The 18,881-nt window shown below is 45.5% G+C and overlaps 1 long non-coding RNA gene across 1 annotated transcript in view; it reads left to right on the forward strand.

Annotated features, from left to right (window-relative positions):
* Positions 1–734: 734 nt before the first annotated feature.
* The window catches only part of LOC138360249 (uncharacterized), a 303,517-nt gene continuing 285,370 nt past the window's right edge, over positions 735–18,881 (forward strand). Inside the window, exon 1 of the long non-coding RNA XR_011226250.1 lies at positions 735–797. This is a non-coding gene — a long non-coding RNA (uncharacterized lncRNA). The remainder of the gene's footprint in view (positions 798–18,881) is intronic.

The raw sequence follows: 18,881 nt of genomic DNA on the forward strand, positions 1-18,881 counted from the left end.
CGTCGGCCAAGAAGCCTTGTTTAAAATATGAATATTTTTCCTCTCTAATAAGGTATAATCTCTGTGATGCATTAACACAAACTATTTTATATCTGCCTTTCTGATAACATATATAAATATAATCTTTATTTGTGAATATTTGTTAATTAAGCAATATATCAGAGAGCGTGTAGGGTTCGGTGTTCTATGAACGAAAAGGACTGGAGTAGTTTAAATAGCGAACGCATACCAACGAATAACGCTAGTATCTATATAACAAATTTATTGTCATGTGGAATTGATTTAACTTCCAGACACTTTTTTTTAATAAATATTAAATATTTTGTGGCTGTTTATGAAAAATATTATTATAAATACACATTCTACTTGTTAATATTACCAATTAAATTTGCGACAATTTGAGCCATGAAATACGACGACTGGATCACTGTTTACAGGAGGCTGTTATGGCAGCAAACACTCTCCAGGCGACCATATATCTTGGATAAGTCGCTCCACACAATTGTCGCTTGGACCGTCGACTTCCTATGGCGTCACACCTCACATATTTACGTCTCATTTCGTTATGAAATTAGATTATTTCAGAGTAAAAATAGGTTTGATCATGTTCTACGTGTAGCACCAACATTATAGTAAGTAAATATACCATATTTCTTCATTACTTACGTAATGCTAGGACGATTTGGGTAGTTTTGGCCTGATTTGGGCCGACTTGGGTAATTCTATGGACCCCAGCCCCAGGCCTCTTGTTCCCTCTTAATGGATAGTTACCCCCAGTTATCCCCTGGTGGTCAGAGGTCAGTAGCAGTGCTGCTGACGTCATTTTGAGGGGGAGGGGTAGTTGCTAATGGTTTGAGGAACCTGGTAATGTCTAGTATATGGGTTCACCTTGACTCAATATGGAGTCCACCTGTATATTGAAAAAACTTTTGGGGTTTTTCTTATGATTATTTTTTTTTCTTTTTATTTTTCTTATTTCTCTCAACCAGTTTAAGATAAAAACGAAGCTATACCTAATAAATTCCCTGTAACCTACCTTACCCCTCTATTGTCGACCAATGTCTGTTTTTTTTTTTTTAAAGAGTGTTGTTTGTCGACAGAATTGTATTTGTGCTGCTTTTTCAGCTATGTTTTCATTCCATGTTTTCATTTTACTCTTTATGCTCAATTAGTATTAAGCTTTAGTCATTTAAGTTTTTCATGCCCGAATCACTTTGCGTAATAGTGGCTTTAGGCATTATATGTACTAGCCCTATCTATAAATCCATCACTCTTTGTAAAATCTCTTGTATGTCTGTACCTTACCTAAAATACATTTGATTTTTTTATTTTGTTTTTGTACCATAGGGGGGAGTGTTTTTGTACCATAGGGGAGTGTTTTTGTACCATCTGGGAGTGTTTTTTATACCATAGGGGAGTGTTTTTATACCATAGGAGAGTGTTTTTATACCATAGGGGAGTATTTTTGTACCATAGGGGAGTGTTTTTGTACCATAGGGGAGTGTTTTTATACCATAGGGGAGTGTTTTTATACCATAGGGGAGTATTTTTGTGCCATAGGGGAGTGTTTTTATACCATAGGGGAGTGTTTTTGTACTATTTTCCAACAAAACATAACAATTTTGTACATTGGTTTCATGAGAAATGCACCAGTCACATTCTTCAGCACCCAGTGAATGTAGCGTTCCTTGGGCCTATGTCAGAGGTGTTGATAGGTGGAGTGATCGCGTTGTTGTTACCTAGCAATTCAGTTGTATTTCACTTCGCTTCTGCTAGGTCGTTCTGCTTTCATGGATGAGATAGTTTTATTTTCTGGGGGGAGCCCCGTCGGCTCCCCGGAGCTTTACCGGCTGATATGCTAATGTCAGACTTTGGCATCAGTCATGTGTATGGAGTTCTAGGACCTACCGGGGACCACGAGCCAGAACCTGGCCCCCTCAGAGAGGCAAGGGGAGCAATGGCCTATAGAAACCCCCGTGTGGTTGGAAGCATTTTATGTCTGCCATCGACCGGGTCAAGCATCCAGAAAGGTAAGCATTCCAAAACAAACCCCTATTCTGGTGAAAATTGCTACCTAAAGCCGAACTAGTGGATAGAACTCTTCAACAGAAAACAAGGAAACTAGCATTACGTCACCGCGCCGCTGTCTGCGCAGCTCCCCCCTCCCCGGGAGGGGGAAGGGGGAGCCCCAGCCGGCTATCCACCCATCAGTTCTTCGGCTGATGCTATAGGCTACGGTTATGTGCTCTGGCTCCAGTGGTTGTTTCAGCACTGTACCTAGAGTGTGGTGTCTGTTTTCTAGGTGGTGCGTGAGCCGGGAGTGATTCTCCAGTACTCGGGCTGCATGCGCCTAGGGTTCCCTTCCCTAGGTGCCCTGTAAGTACTGCCCTTGGGGCTTGGGTCCTGCCCCTGCTTGGCCGTTTACTGCTTGGTTTTTGGCCGCTCTTTGTGTGCTCGGGTGTTCTGTCTCCCTTGTTCGCCTTAGAGTAAGGGGCAGTTTTTGCACTGGTGGGGCGCAGGGTACTGTGCAGCTTGTCTTTACCAATCATAGCGGCCGGCTCTGTTCCGCTTGGGTACGCTGTCCTCTTGCGGGGTTTTCTTTTTCTTTTTGTTTATCTACCTGGTGAGGGGGGGGGGTCTGCCTTCGTTCTTGCCCCTTGTGTCCCTTGTGTTCTGTGTATTTTCTGGTGGTACCCCCTCCTAGGTCCCCGTGAGTGTACACGTCCCGGGGGTTCAGCTCTTAGAAAGTTGTTTGGTAGCTTTGGGTGCCGGTTAGCAGTACCCTGCCTGGGATTACCTGAGCGCGAGTCCTCTTATAGTAAACGCTCGGGACCCTGGGAAACCCCTGGGGGCGCGTGGGTCCGATGGATGTGACCCCAGAGTCCCCCCCTCGCTTCCAGCGAGTTTGAGGGTTGCTATCGCCCTTTGTCTCTGGGTGACTCTCTGTTTTGCCTCCGTCTGCTGCCTGTGGGGTCGGTGACACCTTTGACCCGGAGTCCTGTGAGTTTGGTTGCTCGTTGGGGCTCGGTTACCCGGTTGTGCTGACAAAGCGGGTGCGGGCAGCAGGGGCGTTGCACTTGAGCCTTGGTGGTGGCAACGTTCTCATGGTTTCCTCCCCGGGAGCCCCGGGGCTGCCCCATTGTAGTTCGTTTTGGGACTTGGGGGTGTTTGTTGCTTCGGTTCCATCCACGCCCCCTTGTCTTTCCCCTGGTTCACCCTTCCTGCCTGCATCCGGTTCCTTACCGTCTGTAGGTTCGGGGCGGGGTTTTTGATGGTGTTGAGACTCGGACAGTCTCGGGGAATTCCCCTTCCGGGGTAGTGACGGGGGCATTTGAGCCTGTTCCTCCAGCCGTGTTGTACGAGTCTGCCAGTGGGCTCCCTTCCTTAGTGTTTTCACGGCTGCCCCGGTTTTCTGGTACGGCCGGGGCTTTGGGGGAACGGCTCGGCCCCGGGGCCTGTCATGTAGGTTCCCGGGGCTGGGGAGGGGCTGACTTGGGGGGGCCTTGGCCCCGTTGGGCCCCATGGGGTTTTTTTATCCCCCTCTAGGCGGGGCTTGTGGTTACGCGGAGTGGGGTCTTTCCTCCCCACTCGCCGTACGTGCTGTTGGGCGTCGGCCCCTCCCTGGGCTCGGTTCCTTGGCCTTTGAGTCGGTTGGTTCCGTCCTGTGGGTGGATGTTTCCTCCCACCCCTTTTTGGGACGGTGTTTTCGTCATGTTTCCCCGTTCGATGGGGTTCTGCGTGATTTCTGATCTCGGGTGCGCCTGCGCCTTCGTGTGCCTTCGGGACTAGTGTTGGCTTCTGTGTTCTCGAGAGTACGGGAAGGTTTTTCGCTACTTCCCGCATTATTGGAACGTCTGTCGGCTCCTCGTCCTTGTTGCCCTGTTGGGCTACTTGTCGCCCTGTTGGGCTACTTGTCGCCCTGTTGGGCTACTTGTCGCCTTGTTGGGCTACTTGTCGCCCTGTTGAGCTACTTGTCGCCCAGTTGGGCTACTTGTCGCCCTGTTGGGCTACTTGTCGCCCTGTTGGGCTACTTGTCGCCCTGTTGGGCTACTTGTCGCCCTGTTGGGCTACTTGTCGCCCTGTTGGGCTACTTGTCGCCCTGTTGGGCTACTTGTCGCCCTGTTGGGCTACTTGTCGCCCAGTTGGGCTACTTGTCGCCCTGTTGGGCTACTTGTCGCCCTGTTGGGCTACTTGTCGCCCTGTTGGGCTACTTGTGGCCCTGTTGGGCTACTTGTGGCCCTGTTGGGCTACTTGTGGCCCTGTTGGGCTACTTGTGGCCCTGTTGGGCTACTTGTGGCCCGGTTGGGCTACTTGTAGCCCGGTTAGGCTACTTGTGGCCCGGTTGGGCTACTTGTGGCCCGGTTGGGTTCCTTTTTGGGCTCTTTGCTTCTTTGGCCGGTTTTATTGTTCCTGCTTCCTCTTTTTGCTACTTTTCTCGTGCAGTAGTCCTGGCTGGCGTCTTCCCACAGAGAGGGTGTGCGGTTCGGCCAGCGTGTTATGCGCATGCGCCGTGGAGTTTGTTTTGGTCTGGGCGGTGTTTCAGTGCTGGTGTTTTGCGCCCTTTTTTGCTACAGTGCTTCGTCTCTCGTTCTTCTCCCTGGCTGCGGTATGTGCCGCTTCGCGCCGGGGGTGTCCTGGTTCCCAGTTGTGGGGAGGACACCGCGGTTTTCCCTGTGTCATCGGTGTAGACCGCCTCCTTCGCCTCTCCCTGCTCTCCTGCGGGTCCGGCAGGGTCTGGCTCTGGCGTCTTCACCTGGCGGTGCTCCCAGGTTCTTCTGGGCACGGTTGCGTCGTGTCAAGTTCGTGCCACCATTCGCCAGGTGAGTTTCTACGGTCTGGCGTCTTTTGGCCGGGCGCTGGATGCGGTGTTGTTTATGTACCTGTCTTTATTTAGGTATATTTTTGTACGACTGAGACCGTTCGCACACCAGTGACTGTCCCTTTTTCAACGCTTCCTGTCCCCCTCATGTGCATGTCCAACCCATGCTGGAGTCATTCATGGGACCATCCTTTTTTACTGTTGTGAGGTGTGGGGGTTGTAGGGTTCGTTCTGTACTCACCTGGTAGGCTCCTGGCTGTGCTTGCAGGTTTTGAGCTCTGGCTCTTGGGTCCCGCCTATCTGGTAGAACTTGCGGGATAGTACCAGTGGAGTGCAGTGGTGCTATTGGCACATTTGGGGAACGCTGTATTACCATCAGAGGTCTGTGCTTGTTACACGACCTACTTGCGAGCATAAGCTTTCTTGCTGGTTCGTCTGTGGACTTCCAGGGCGCACTAGCCTGTTTTCGTATGGCAGTTCCGGTCCGTCCTGGTTGTGGGGGTATGTGGGCCGGTGGACTGCTCCTAGCAGCTGCCTGGTGGGCCACCCTCTGGCCGGTCTAGCCTGGCCTTGGGCCGGGCTTCAGGTGTGAAAGAGCTCCTAGTACCTCATCCAGCAGGTATCGAGCGGGGTTTCTCCGCCGTCGGTCGCCTGGTGCAGGTTTTCTGGGCCTGCAGGGTTTTGTCGTGTCTCCGTTGGCCCTGTCTGGGGTCTGCCTGCTCCGTTCTCTGCCTTTGCAGAAGGGTGTTGCTATTTACATGTTGTATGTTGCAGTGGTGCCTGTTGCTGCTGCTGCACGTGTGCATTGGTACCGTGTTTCACGGTGGCGTGTCCTTGTTCCTGTGTCCGGTTGTGGAGTGGCACTTTGCTGCCGTTTTGGGCCTGGGGTTTGCGTGGTTTTTTTTTTCTGTCCCTGCCTGATTGTCCACCCCTGGTTGTTCTCCTGGGGTTTTTGTGCTTCTGCTCTTTCTTCTTGCCTCCTCTGCAGCTGGGATGTTCTGCGTGTGTTCTTAGGCATTGGTCAGCCTGTGTCCTGTGATGTGCTTCTTTGTCTCGGTCTATTGCAGTTGTTCGTACCCCTTGGTTCGGGTACTGTTCTGGCGGCGACCCTTCCGCCTTCTTTGGTTTCTTAGCTTGGCCTGCCGGTTTTTTTTTTTTTTTTTTTAGGGGGTCTTGCAATGTCTCGCGTCGGACCCGTCGTTTCTGAACTCCTGGCGGGCTTGCATGCTTTGGGGAGTTTTTCTGTTCGGCAGACGTTCCATCTCCTTGTGCCGCCTGGGTTTCGGTGGTCGCACCCGAGATCTTCCCGCGGCTCCGCCTTTTTCCTGGGCTCGTAGGGGCCTTTGTCGGGGCTGCTTCTGTTCTGCCTCGCGGTCTCGCCTCCGGTTGGTGGTCGGGTGGCTTCGTGGTAGGTGTCCCACCTGCGTGCTTCTCTTGGCGACAGTATGGGGTATTTTGGCGGTCCTTCCTTTTCCTGTCCCTTCTTAGGTGGTTACTCTTGTTAGCTTGGTTTACTCTTGGCTTGGTTTTCTGGTGGGGGTTGGGGGCCGTCGTTTTGCCACATACTGTCGCCTCTTTTCGTGCGGCGCGGGCGGAGCCGCTTCAGCTTGCTTTCGGTCTTGGTGTTGCTTCTGCACCGTTAGTCAGCTGTCTTGTGCGTCGTTTCACGTCCGGCCTGTTCGTGCGCCGCTTGCACCATCCTGGTCTCTGGTCAGCGTGCTCTGTCTTCTCCTCGGTTGGTAGTGCCCCTTCGGTTCCGGTGTGTTTTTTCGTCGGCTCTTTCCTTTGGACCTTTGCCTCTGGGGGTCGGGTCGCTGAGTTTTCTTGCTTCTTTGGTTTTAGCATTTTGGTTGTTCGGTGCCAGCAGTCTCCATCTTTTCTGGCGCGGGGTGGGGCTGCTGCATTCTGGAGGGGTCCAGGGTTTGTTGGTGCTTCGTTGGTCGGGCCGGGGGTGTGTCGTTTTTGTGTTCAGTGGCGGCCCTCCGCTGTTGTTTGCGTGCCACGGCGTTTGGGTCCGGAGCGCGTTTTGCGTTGATCCGGTTCTGTTCTTCCCGGTTCGCGGGTGATAGTATCCCGGGTGGTCAGCCGTGTTCTTACGGCTACGCTGCCTGTGTTCTTCCCTCATGCCTGTGGCGTTCATGGCTTCGCTGCTCTCGCTGCTGTCTGGGCGACGTGGCCTTGCGGTCTTTCGGGCATGGATTTTTGGTGTTCGTGCAGGGGCCTTGCTGCTCGTGGTTCTCTTGTTGTTCTCGGGATTTTCGGGGCTGTGGCGCCTTGGGTTGGCGTTTGCTGCCGGTTGTCTCGCCTCCTTGGGGGGTGCGTGGTGTCCGCCTCCCGGTTCTGTCCCTTTGACCTTCCTCTGTGGGTAGTTAGCTCCGGGGAGCCGATGGGGCTCCCCCCGGAAAACCAGCGTTGAATGTAATGAAACGCCATTTTCTGGGTGAGACCCGGAGGCTCCCCGGCAATCCTCCCTCCCTCCGGTCGGCGTTTTTCGCGTGTTTTGACATCCAGCCTCAGAACTGATGGGTGGATAGCCGGCGTGGGAGGTCTGGGGCTCCCCCTTCCCCCTCCCGGGGAGGGGGGAGCTGCGCAGACAGCGGCGCGGTGACGTATGACGTCATGCTAGTTTCCTTGTTTTCTGTTGAAGAGTTCTATCCACTAGTTCGGCTTTAGGTAGCAATTTTCACCAGAATAGGGGTTTATTTTGGAATGCTTACCTTTCTGGATGCTTGACCCGGTCGATGGCAGACATAGAATGCTTCCAACCACACGGGGGTTTCTATAGGCCATTGCTCCCCTTGCCTCTCTGAGGGGGGCCAGGTTCTGGCTCGTGGTCCCCGGTAGGCCCTAGAACTCCATACACATGACTGATGCCAAAGTCTGACATTAGCATATCAGCCGGTAAAGCTCCGGGGAGCCTCCGGGTCTCACCCAGAAAATAACGTTTCATTACATTCAACGCTGGTTTTTTTTGCTTTCGAGAAGAGTTTCTGCTATTCTATGGATAGCTCTTCCAGTTTTTCTGAGTGAATCGTCCCATTTCTGGATGTGTTGTCCCACTTGTGGATGTACCTCCATAGTTCAGGCCACGCTAACAAACTGCAAAAAATATCACATTTTCAGTTTGTTGACATGCAAAAACAGAGAAAAATTTATCATTATCCGAAGTCTGCACTCGCAGGATTTCTGTAGGCGTTTATAATGATGATGATGATTTATTTACAGAAATGTACATACATATGATGAACAGAGGAAGATACTTAGGTAAGACAAGTACATTGCATAAAACTTAGGTTGATTAATGGTTTCGTGAGGTAGAGAGGTAGACAATACTAACAAGAAGCTGGATAACATAAACATTGTTCAAGACATTAAAAGTTTGTTGAGGTAAACAATACTAACAAGCTAGATAACAAACATTTTTCAAGACATTAAAGGTTTTGTGGGAAAACTTATAAGTGTTAAACTTACATTAATTTAATTTTATTTAAACTGTATTTGTTTTAATTTATTTAAACTGTATTTTTTATTTATTTTAAATTAATGTTTAATTATTATTATTGAGTGGACTGTATGATATATAATTTGTATCATTGTATCACTGATAAATTTCAGTGATACATTGTATTGCATGCCTCTCTGAAGCCATTTCTCTGAGCCTCCCTGAAAACTGAACTTCAGCACCCACATACAGCACAGCAAAAAAAAATCTAAAAAAATGGTTGGTATACTTTCTGAAATCAGATATTATGTTCCCCTACACAGCTCTCCTCTCTTTATACTATGTGCTAATCTATTCTGATCTTACATATATGGTATCTGTGCATGGGGTTCAACCACTGCAAACTACCTCAAGCCCATCATCATTCAACAAAAATCTGCTATAAGAACAATAACAAACTCTTGTCTTCAGACAACACCCAGCCCCTCTGTTTAAGTCCCTTAACATGCTAAACATGCACTCACTCCACACATTCTTGTGTGCTATTTACATGTACAAAATATTGTTCCTAAATGCTAATCTTGATCTGAAACTTTTCCTTGATAGGTGTAATAGAATCCATGAGCACCACACCAGAAATAAATATCTCTTTGATATCCTCAGAGTCAAACTAAATCTGTGCAACACTCCATGCAAATAAAATGACCCAGTCTTTGGAACTCTCTCCCTGATAAATTAAAAAAATGTCCAACCCATGCCCTATTCAAAAGTAAAACCAAAAAGTACCTAATTTCATCCTCACAGTTTCCTACCTTGTGCTTCAAACTCAAAATGTATCTTGTATTACCCACCTCCCCAATATTAGTACTTAAGACATACTGTATATCTTTACCTAGGTAATCACCTCTGTCAATTTATATTGTATTTATTTGTTGATATAAATCCTTGCTACAGTACAATGTACCTCTTCTTTTTACTAGATATGTTAGATTAACCACTGCACTACTCTGCATTAAAATACGACACACCTGTGGTGCGCCAAAAATAAATTCCTCCCCAAAAATTATTTTATCTTATATTGTTAAAATGTTAAAAAAAAAACTCAGATCATGGGAAACTAAAAAAAAAATATTGTATGTGACATACTTTAGTCGCAATTGAGCTAGGAAGTTGAGCATATTATGGGCGCTGAGCGATGGTGCGCTCAAGGTCACTAGGCTTCACCCCGTGGGGCAGCAGTTTCCGTGAATGTAACGTTTGACAATTATTTTGATGTTTCTCATTCGTTTCTTCTCTGGTTTTATGCTGTAATATTATTCAAAAGTGTGTAATTTATATAGTTCAATGTGTGGAACATCACTATGCTAAAAAATTATGACGCCCATATATGTGACATGTATATTATATTCTATGATCAATCAGTGTTTTTGTTGTTATTACACAATATACACACACATTGTATATACCTATCTACATATGTGTTCACCATAGTGAACCACTAAGTTGGTATGGTGAGCCCAATAAACAACAGTGGGTTGCCACAGCCAGCCAGCCCTCCCTCACTCCTTCAACACCTAACTCGTCAACATTACTCCCTCAATACTGTTTGTGGTGTTATTACACTATATACTCAGTCATTATATATAAGTATCTACATGTGATATTCACCATAACTGTACAAGTAAGCTGATATGGTGTCCAAACAGCATAGTGGCGACTGCATGACAAGTCAAACAGCAGACGACAGCCTCACTCCCTCACCAAAATGGCTCCTCTCAACAAACTCCTTTTGTGGTTATTGCACTCTATACACACACGTTACATGTAAGTATCTACATTTGTGTTCACCATAGCGAACCACAAAGCTGGTATGGTGATTCCATACAATAACATATTGCCACACGCCAGCCAGCAGCCGACACCACCTCTCCCTCCCTCCCTCATCAACAGTACTCCTCCCACCGCTAATTCACATCGCTAATTCTCACCACAATCCTGCTACTATCAGAATCATGGTCACTAAATCATGTAAATGAATATTATTCCACAAGTTTATTTTGTAAAGGGACATGAGAAATCGTTTGAAGAATTTTAGATGGATGAAATAATGGCAATGTACTGTAGCTAGAGCTGTGAACATCTTGAACAGCATTTATTCACTGATATCTGAACATTGTACACAGTCTTTATCACAGTCAGGCTCTTCTGTAATACTATCATGGCTAAATAATACCAAATACATATATATTTGGAAAATTTTAGGCGATGCTGTGGTCAAAAGCTGAACAGCAATGTTGTTAGCTCATGCTGCATGCACCAGCCTTGGTTGCTCACTCAATACTGAGGCCTTCACACCCGGGAATGTTGCCCACGATTTAAAAAAAAATTGATGTCTGCTTAGGAGAGCCCTGAGAAAGCTGATGTGAACCCTGTGTAGCTGCGGAAGTTTTGAATGATACACTATACCTATAAGATCCCTGAGGCGCATTGTACACCACCCGTCGAGAGCCTCAAGGCTCGTTGTGCAGTGCAGTGGTTAAGGACTTGACCAAAATGTTACACATGTTAGTGGCTTTGCAAGAATGTACAAATACAGTAGCCTCCTCCATTTACGACTTTAATCCATTCCCAGAGACAGTTTGTAACCCACAAATTCACAACCCGAAACAAATTTTCCCATAAGAAGTAATGTAAATTGAATTAATCCGTTCCACACTCCCAAAAATATTAACTTCAAGATATATTTCATACCTAATAAACACAAATATTTAGTACTATAGTATGTACAAGTTATAGCTTACCTTCATTGATGACTCTTATTGGCATTAGCAATAAAAATGATGAAAAGTTTCTTGGCCTATTCCTAGACAAGAGACTCAACTTCAGGACCCACATACAACACATAACTAAGAAAGTCTCTAAAACAGTTGGGTTACTCTCCAAAATCAGATATTATGTACCTAACTCTGCTCTCATCTCTCTATATTATGCACTAATTTATCCCTATCGTAACCCTTAAACTGCGCATGACGTATATATATGCCATGAGTAACATGTCCCACGGTGCGCATGGCGTACATATACGCCATTGGGTGCCAGGCCCGATTCAAATGGGCCTCAAATCATCTCAAGATAAATGGCCCGCGGCCACACAGGGTTCACATTAGATTCCTCAGGGCTCTTGCAAACAGACGCCATTTAAAAAAAAAAATTGTGGGCAATATTCTCAGGTGTGAGAGGCACAGTACTGTTGGAGCAACCAAGGCTGGCGCACGCAGCATGAGCGAACAGCATTGCTGTTCAGCTTGTGACCACAGCATCGCCGAAAAATGTCAAAATAAATATATAATTGCTATTATTTAGCGATGACAATATTACAGATGACTCCTGACTGTGATATAAATAACCAGGGTTGTGATAATAGCAGGATTGTTGTAATAATTAGCGCTGTGGGACGAGTGATGCTTTGGAGGGAGAATCGTTTACTGACTGTGTGGCCACCTGTTATTGTTTGCATTCACCATACCAGCTTAGTGGTTCTCTATGGTGAACACAAATTTAGATACTTATATATAATGTGTGTATTAGTGTAATAACAGCAAAAGGATTATGCTGGGAGGAGCCATTTGGGTGACGGAGGTGACGTCGTCTGCATGATTTGTCTAGCTGTTTAGAGGGTGGCCACTATGTTCTTTGGGCACTTTACAAGCTTAGGTGTACAGTTACGATGCATACAACATGTAGATACTTATATATAATATGTGTATATAGTGTAATAACACTGCAAACAGTATTGTTGGGGAAGAAAGTTTAGTGCGTGTGACCTTGAATGAGCGAGTGAGCCGCCAGCTGACCGTGTGTAGCGACGACTCTTAGTGCCTGAACTAACTATATCAGCTTAGCTGTACAGTTGTGGTGAACAAAACATGTTGATTCTTATATATAATGTCTGTATATTTTAAATAAAACATAAAACAGGATGGTGGGAGGAAAAAGTGGGCGAGTGAAGCGTTGTTGAGGGAGTGGCAGCGAGTGGCTGGCTGGTGTGAGGCGGTCACTCCTCGTTGCTTTTCGACTCTCAATACCAACTTAGTGGTTCGTTATGGTGAACAAAACATGCAGATACTTATATATAACCTGTGTATAGAGTGTAATAGCAGCAAAACTATTTATTTATTGTTTTATGAACATAATAATTGAATCACTAATATGCACATCATACTTTTGAGTATAGCGATTATTCACCACTTTTATTATATAAATATATTACAATACACACTATTGAATAATATTACTCAAAAAAACTAAGAAAAAATCAATCGGAGACAGAAATAATTAAGTGATAATATCTTTGTGGCAACTCCCACCTGTCAGCGCGGGTGACGCTGACCGGCTCTGAGGACCGCTCTGTCAACGCACACTTTTAGCCAGAATTCCTTGGTCAATTGCGCCCAAAATATGTCACCTACGATTTTTTTTTATTTTTCCCGTGCTCAGGGAACACATACAGTATTAACATTTTAAGAAGACGAAATAATTTTTTAGATTTTTTTTTCTTGCGCACAGGGGTGTAAATGTCCTCAGGACCCATGAGCAGTGGAAGGGTTAATTATGGTATCTGTGCATGGGGTTCAACCACTGCAAACCACCTCAAGTCCATCATCACTCAGCAAAAATCTGCTATCAGAATAATAACAAATTCTGCTTTCAGACAACACTCAGCCCCCTTGTTTAACTCCCTAAACATGCTAAGCATAATCTTACTCCACAAATTCTCTTGTGTCAGTTACATTTACAAAACCCTGTTCTTAAATGTAAATCCTGCTCTGAAACTCTCCCTGGACAGATGCAATAGGACCAATTATCACCACACCAGAATTAAATATCTCTTTGATATCCCCAGAGTCAAACTTAATCTGTGTAAACACTCTATGCAAATAAAGGGACCCAGTCTATGGAACTCACTCCCTAATGAACTGAAAAGTTGTCCAACTTTTGCGACATTCAAAAACAACACTAAAAAGTACCTAATTTCATCTTCATAGTTTTTTACCTTTTGCTTTAAAATTACACTGTATCTATTGCTACCCAATCTTCCAATCCTTATGTACCCAATCTGAACATCTTTACCATTGTGATCATTGCTGTCTTCTTATATGTGCTATCAATCTGCTGTATGGTGTCTATTAATCTTGTTTAAATTACCAATCAAGTTGTCAATGTAATCAATCAGAGCTTTAATATACCAATGTGTTTTACTATGCTTACTAATCTCTCTCATCTCATTTTTTTCTTGCAATGTATCTGTTATGATTTTATTAACCCTTAAATGGTGCATAGCTATATACCATTTGACACCCACAGGCGCATACCAAAAAAAAAAAAGAAAATTTATTTTCTCTTCCTAACCTGTTAATTTGTGTTCACTGATCACGGGAAAAATAATAAAAAAATAGTAAGTGGCATATATTGCCCACTATAGGGCGGGGAATTCTGGCAAAAATCAGGCGCTGACTGAGCGTGCGTCCCAGGCAGTCTGTTGATCGCCAGCTGTCAGGCCAGAGTTTCCACAAAGAGATAATTACCTAATTATTTCAATGTCTCTGATTGATTTTTCGTAGTTTTTTTGCTGTTGTAACGGTTCTATTGTTACGTAAAGTATGGTGACAAATAAAAACAGACACTAAGATACTATATATATATTTGGTCGAATATACAGAAGTACACCGGTGATACTTTGGTGTGAGTTGAGCGCACTGAGCGTCGGTACAGTATCTCGCAAGTGTCTGCTCTAGACCACACTTGAAAGTAGACTCTGGTTAATGTTTGCTATTGCTGCTTATATGCCCGGGCAACGCCTCACCTCATTCATCTCCAAAGGTTGACAGGAATATTAACAAAGCATTTGGAGCGAGTATATTATTGGGATAATCTACTCGCTACAGAACTCCCCCTCCCAGGGGATGAAAGGAAAAATACTTGATCAAGGAACTTAGCTGGTCGGTGAATTGTACGCCCTGCTCACGTTACATAACCATCAAAGTTAACTTCCTCCTCTTCGCTGATGTCATCTAACTGGGGTTGTAGGGTGGGAGGTCGCACAGGATCGTCCGTCGTCGTAGGAGGCGGTGCTGCTGGTAACTGTGGTCGAAAAGTGAACTGCGTAGTCGGCGGATGTGTCTCTGGATTTAGCAGTGTCGCAGACGTTGAGACGAAGCCTGGAGCAGAGCAGAGAGCTGAGTGAGGCCGGAGTCGTGGAGCTCTATGTGGGAGAGTGTGGCGGCTCGATTGAGAATTGTGAGTGTCTAAACTCGGGGAGCGAGAGCGTGGCGGCTCGATTGAGAATTGTGAGTGTCTAAACTCGGGGAGCGAGAGCGTGGCGGCTCGATGTGGTCGTAGTCTGCTGTCTGCTCTGTGTCGAAGCTGTAGCATCTTGGGTTGATTAGGACTGTACACGCCGAGTACTACATTGTTGACTGTGGAAATTGTAGTCTGGTACCAAAAGATGTAGGCAGTGTGTGGACAAGCTCGGTGTAGCAGGAGAGAAGAATGTGCATAATTGTTGCGTCCTTGGGTCGCTGATGGAGCATTTAGATCCGGGGCGGATGGGCTCGGGCACCAGGACATTAGGAGGTAATGTAGGCACGTAGTTAGGACAACGAGGTAATCACTGCTAGAGCTGAATTGTCCTGGAGGCGACGAAGAGTCGGAAACGCAAGCTGTAAGTCCTGTACTGCGCAAAGTGCTTGAGTCGGCAGAGTATCAGAATGCAGTGAACGTGTAGATGAATCTGACGAAAGAGCAGCTTTCGTGGGCGCCCCTGTAGAACAAGCAGTGCCCTGGCAGCGACGGAGAGTCGGCAGGACAGGCTGTAGATCCCACATTATGTAGTTACTGATGAAGCTGCCAGATGAGTGAGTAGTGATCGTGGAGCAGCAAACCGTAGTAGATGAAAATGCAGAGACGATCGCGATGAAAATCATAGCTGTGGCGAGGGTGTTGGCAGCGTTCCATCACAACTAACAGTAACAGTAGAGGTCCAGTGAGAGTCCATGTTGTAGTCCATCGTGGCTGGGTATCGTCGAAACTTCGTGAAGGTCGAAAATAGCCTCCATCTGCATGAACCAAAATTCTGAATCATCTGCGTTGTATGCTGGAAACCTGGTAGATAAATCCATGACGAAGATCTAGTTTGTGACTAGGTGTTCTTTTTCACTCACTGGGTCACCAATGTAACGGTTCTATTGTTACGTAAAGTATGGTGACAAATAAACACAGACACTAAGATACTATATATATATTTGGTCGAATATACAGAAGTACACCGGTGATACTTTGGTGTGAGTTGAGCGCACTGAGCGTCGGTACAGTATCTCGCAAGTGTCTGCTCTAGACCACACTTGAAAGTAGACTCTGGTTAATGTTTGCTATTGCTGCTTATATGCCCGGGCAACGCCTCACCTCATTCATCTCCAAAGGTTGACAGGAATATTAACAAAGCATTTGGAGCGAGTATATTATTGGGATAATCTACTCGCTACACTGTAATATTATTCAATAGTGTGTAGTGTGATATATTTATATAATAAAATGAGTGAATCATCGCTGTACTCAAAAATATGGTGTGCATATTGTTGATTCAATTATGTTCATCAAACAGTGAACAAATACTTTGTCGGTTATTACACTATATACACAGGTTATATATAAGTATCTGCATGTTTTGTTCACCATGACGAACCACTAAGTTGGTATGCTGAGTGGCAGCGGCAGTGGCAGGCAGTGACTGGCTGCCACACCCTCACCTCACCTCACCTGACTTGCCACCATTCTCCACCCACCATACTGTTTTTGCTTTTATATACAGATGTTATATATAAGTATTTACATGTTTTGTTCACCATAACTGTACATCTAAGCTTGTATGGTGAGTAAAGGCACAAAGACGTAGCTACTCACACAATCAGCTGGTGGCGGCCGCCCTCAAGGCCAGACGCACTAATAATTCTCCAACAACAATGCTGTTTGTGGTGTTATTACGCTATATACACACATTATATATAAATATCTACCTGTTTTATTCACCATACTTGTACAAGTAAACTGGTATGGTGCCCAAAGACCATCGTGGTCTTCAGTAAACAACATGGTAAGTCCTGCAGACGACGCTCCTCCCTCACCAAAATGGCGGCTCCCAACCTCCTACTCTCGCTGTTATCTCACACTATACACACTTTATATATAAGTATCTACATTTGTGTTCACCATAGCGAACCACTAAGCTGGTATGATGAGTGCAGTCAATAAAAGGTGGCCACACACACTCAAAAGACAACGCCACCATCCTCCCTACCACAGCATTACTCCTCCCTCCATGGCGCACAGCGCCAAATATCACAACACTCCTGCTATTATCAGAACCCTGGTCAGTTTTATCACAGTCAGGGGTCTTCTGTAATAATATCATCGCTACATAATAGCATGAACAAGTATATTATGGCATTTTTAGGCGATGCTGTGGTCATAAGCTGAACAGCAATGCTGTGAGTTCATGCTGCGTGCGTCAGGCTTGGTAGCTGACTCAATACTGAGGCCCCTAACACCCGGGAGTTTAGCCCACGATTTTTTTTTTTAAATGGCGTCTGTTTACAAGAGCCCTGATGAAGGTGTGGTGAACCCCGTGTATCCGCGGGCCGTTTAAATCTTGCGTAGTACTCCAAAGCATCACATGATGCGATGCGCAATTTACTGCAATTCGGTCAAAGCATCATATGATGCGATGCGCAATTGAAGGGTTAATTCTGCTAGAATTTACCTTCTTAAAACTATCTGGTAGATTAACCCTCAAACCGCTATGGGCCCAAATGGAATTCACACCCACAGGCGCAACAAAAAAAAAAAAATCCAAAAAATTCTTTCGTCTTATAGAAGTGTTCATTTTTGTTCCCTGATCACGAAAAAAATGACAAAAAAATCGTAGGTGGCATATTTTAGCCGCAATAGGGTAGGGAAGTGTGGCAAAAAAGGGGCGTTGGCAGAGCCTTCGCCAGACGAGGCCTACTCCGCCCGAGCTGTCAGACGGCAGGTGCCACAAATATATTATTACCTAATTATTTCAATGTCTCTGATTTTTTCTTAGGTTTTTTGCAGTAATATTATTCCATACAGTGAATTGTGGTATATTTATATTATAAAATGTGTGAACCATTGCTGTACTCAAAATTATGGTGTGCATATTAGTGATTCAATTATTATGTTCATAAAACAATAAACAAATAGTTTTGCTGTTGTTACACTATATACACAGGTTATATATAAGTATTTGCATGTTTTGTACACCATAACGAACTACTAAGTTGGTCTTGTGAGTCAAAAAGCAACGAGGAGTGACCGCCAAACAGCATCGAGCCACTCACTGCCACTCCCTCCCTCAACACCACCTCACTCACCCTCATTCACCTCCCACAATACTTTTTCTGTATTTATTCACTATACACAGACGTTATATATACGTATTTACATGTTTTGTTCACCATAACTGTACATCTAAGCTTGTATGGTGAGTAAAGGCCATAAGACGTAGCTACTCACAGTCAGCTGATCGGCGGCCGCCCTCAAGGCCAGACGCACTAATATTTGTCCTCCAACAATATTGTTTGTGGTGTTATTACACTATATACACACATTATATATAAGTATCTACCTGTTTTATTCACCATACCTGAACAAATAAGCTGGTATGGTGCCCAAAGACCATAGTGGCCATCAGTAAACAACATGCCAAGTCGTGCAGACGACGCTCCTCCCTCACCAAAATGGCGGCTCCCAACCTACTCCTCTCGCTGTTATCTCACACTATAAACACGTTATATATAAGTATCTACATTTGTGTTCACCATATCGAACCACTAAGCTGGTATGGTGAGTGCAGTCAATAAATGGTGGCCACACACAGTCAGAAAACGACGCCACAACCCTCCCTCCCACAGCCTTACTCCTCCCTCCATGGAGCACAGCGCTAAATATCACCACAATCTTGCTATTATCAGAATCCTGGTCAGTTTTATCACGGTCAGGGGGCTTCAGTAATACTGTCACTGCTAAATAATAGCAGTATCATTTATATTATGGTATTTGTAGGCGATGCTGTGGTCACAAGCTGAACAGCGGTGCTGTGAGCTCGTGCTGCGTGCGCCAGCCTTGGTGGCTTGCTCAATACTGACGCTGTAACACCCAAGAATGTTGGCCTGGATTTTTTTTCTAGGTGGCATCTGGCAACTATCGGTCGTGGCTGTACTATAGCTGCCCCTATCCCAGGCGGGGCATTTAAATTATAGCGCTAGACACGAAATCATATATAAATGATGTGCGCGGTTTCGGTTTTGTCACTGATATCATTTATATATGATATGCACGGTTTGAGGGTTAAGGACCTACCCGAATTTAACTACTTAACACTTTCTGCTGATGAGGACTCCCCCCGGAGTCCTGTTTCGCCTCACCGCTTCCGCATGGTGGACATAAATTTATGTCCTCTTTTAAAATATTTGTATAAAATTCAATTTTAATCCAATTTACTTTGGGTTTGTTTCAAACTGCGCGCCATGAGGCTCTCTTTCT

Source organism: Procambarus clarkii, unplaced genomic scaffold (assembly GCF_040958095.1).
Source record: "Procambarus clarkii isolate CNS0578487 unplaced genomic scaffold, FALCON_Pclarkii_2.0 HiC_scaffold_103, whole genome shotgun sequence".
NCBI lineage: Eukaryota > Metazoa > Arthropoda > Malacostraca > Decapoda > Cambaridae > Procambarus > Procambarus clarkii.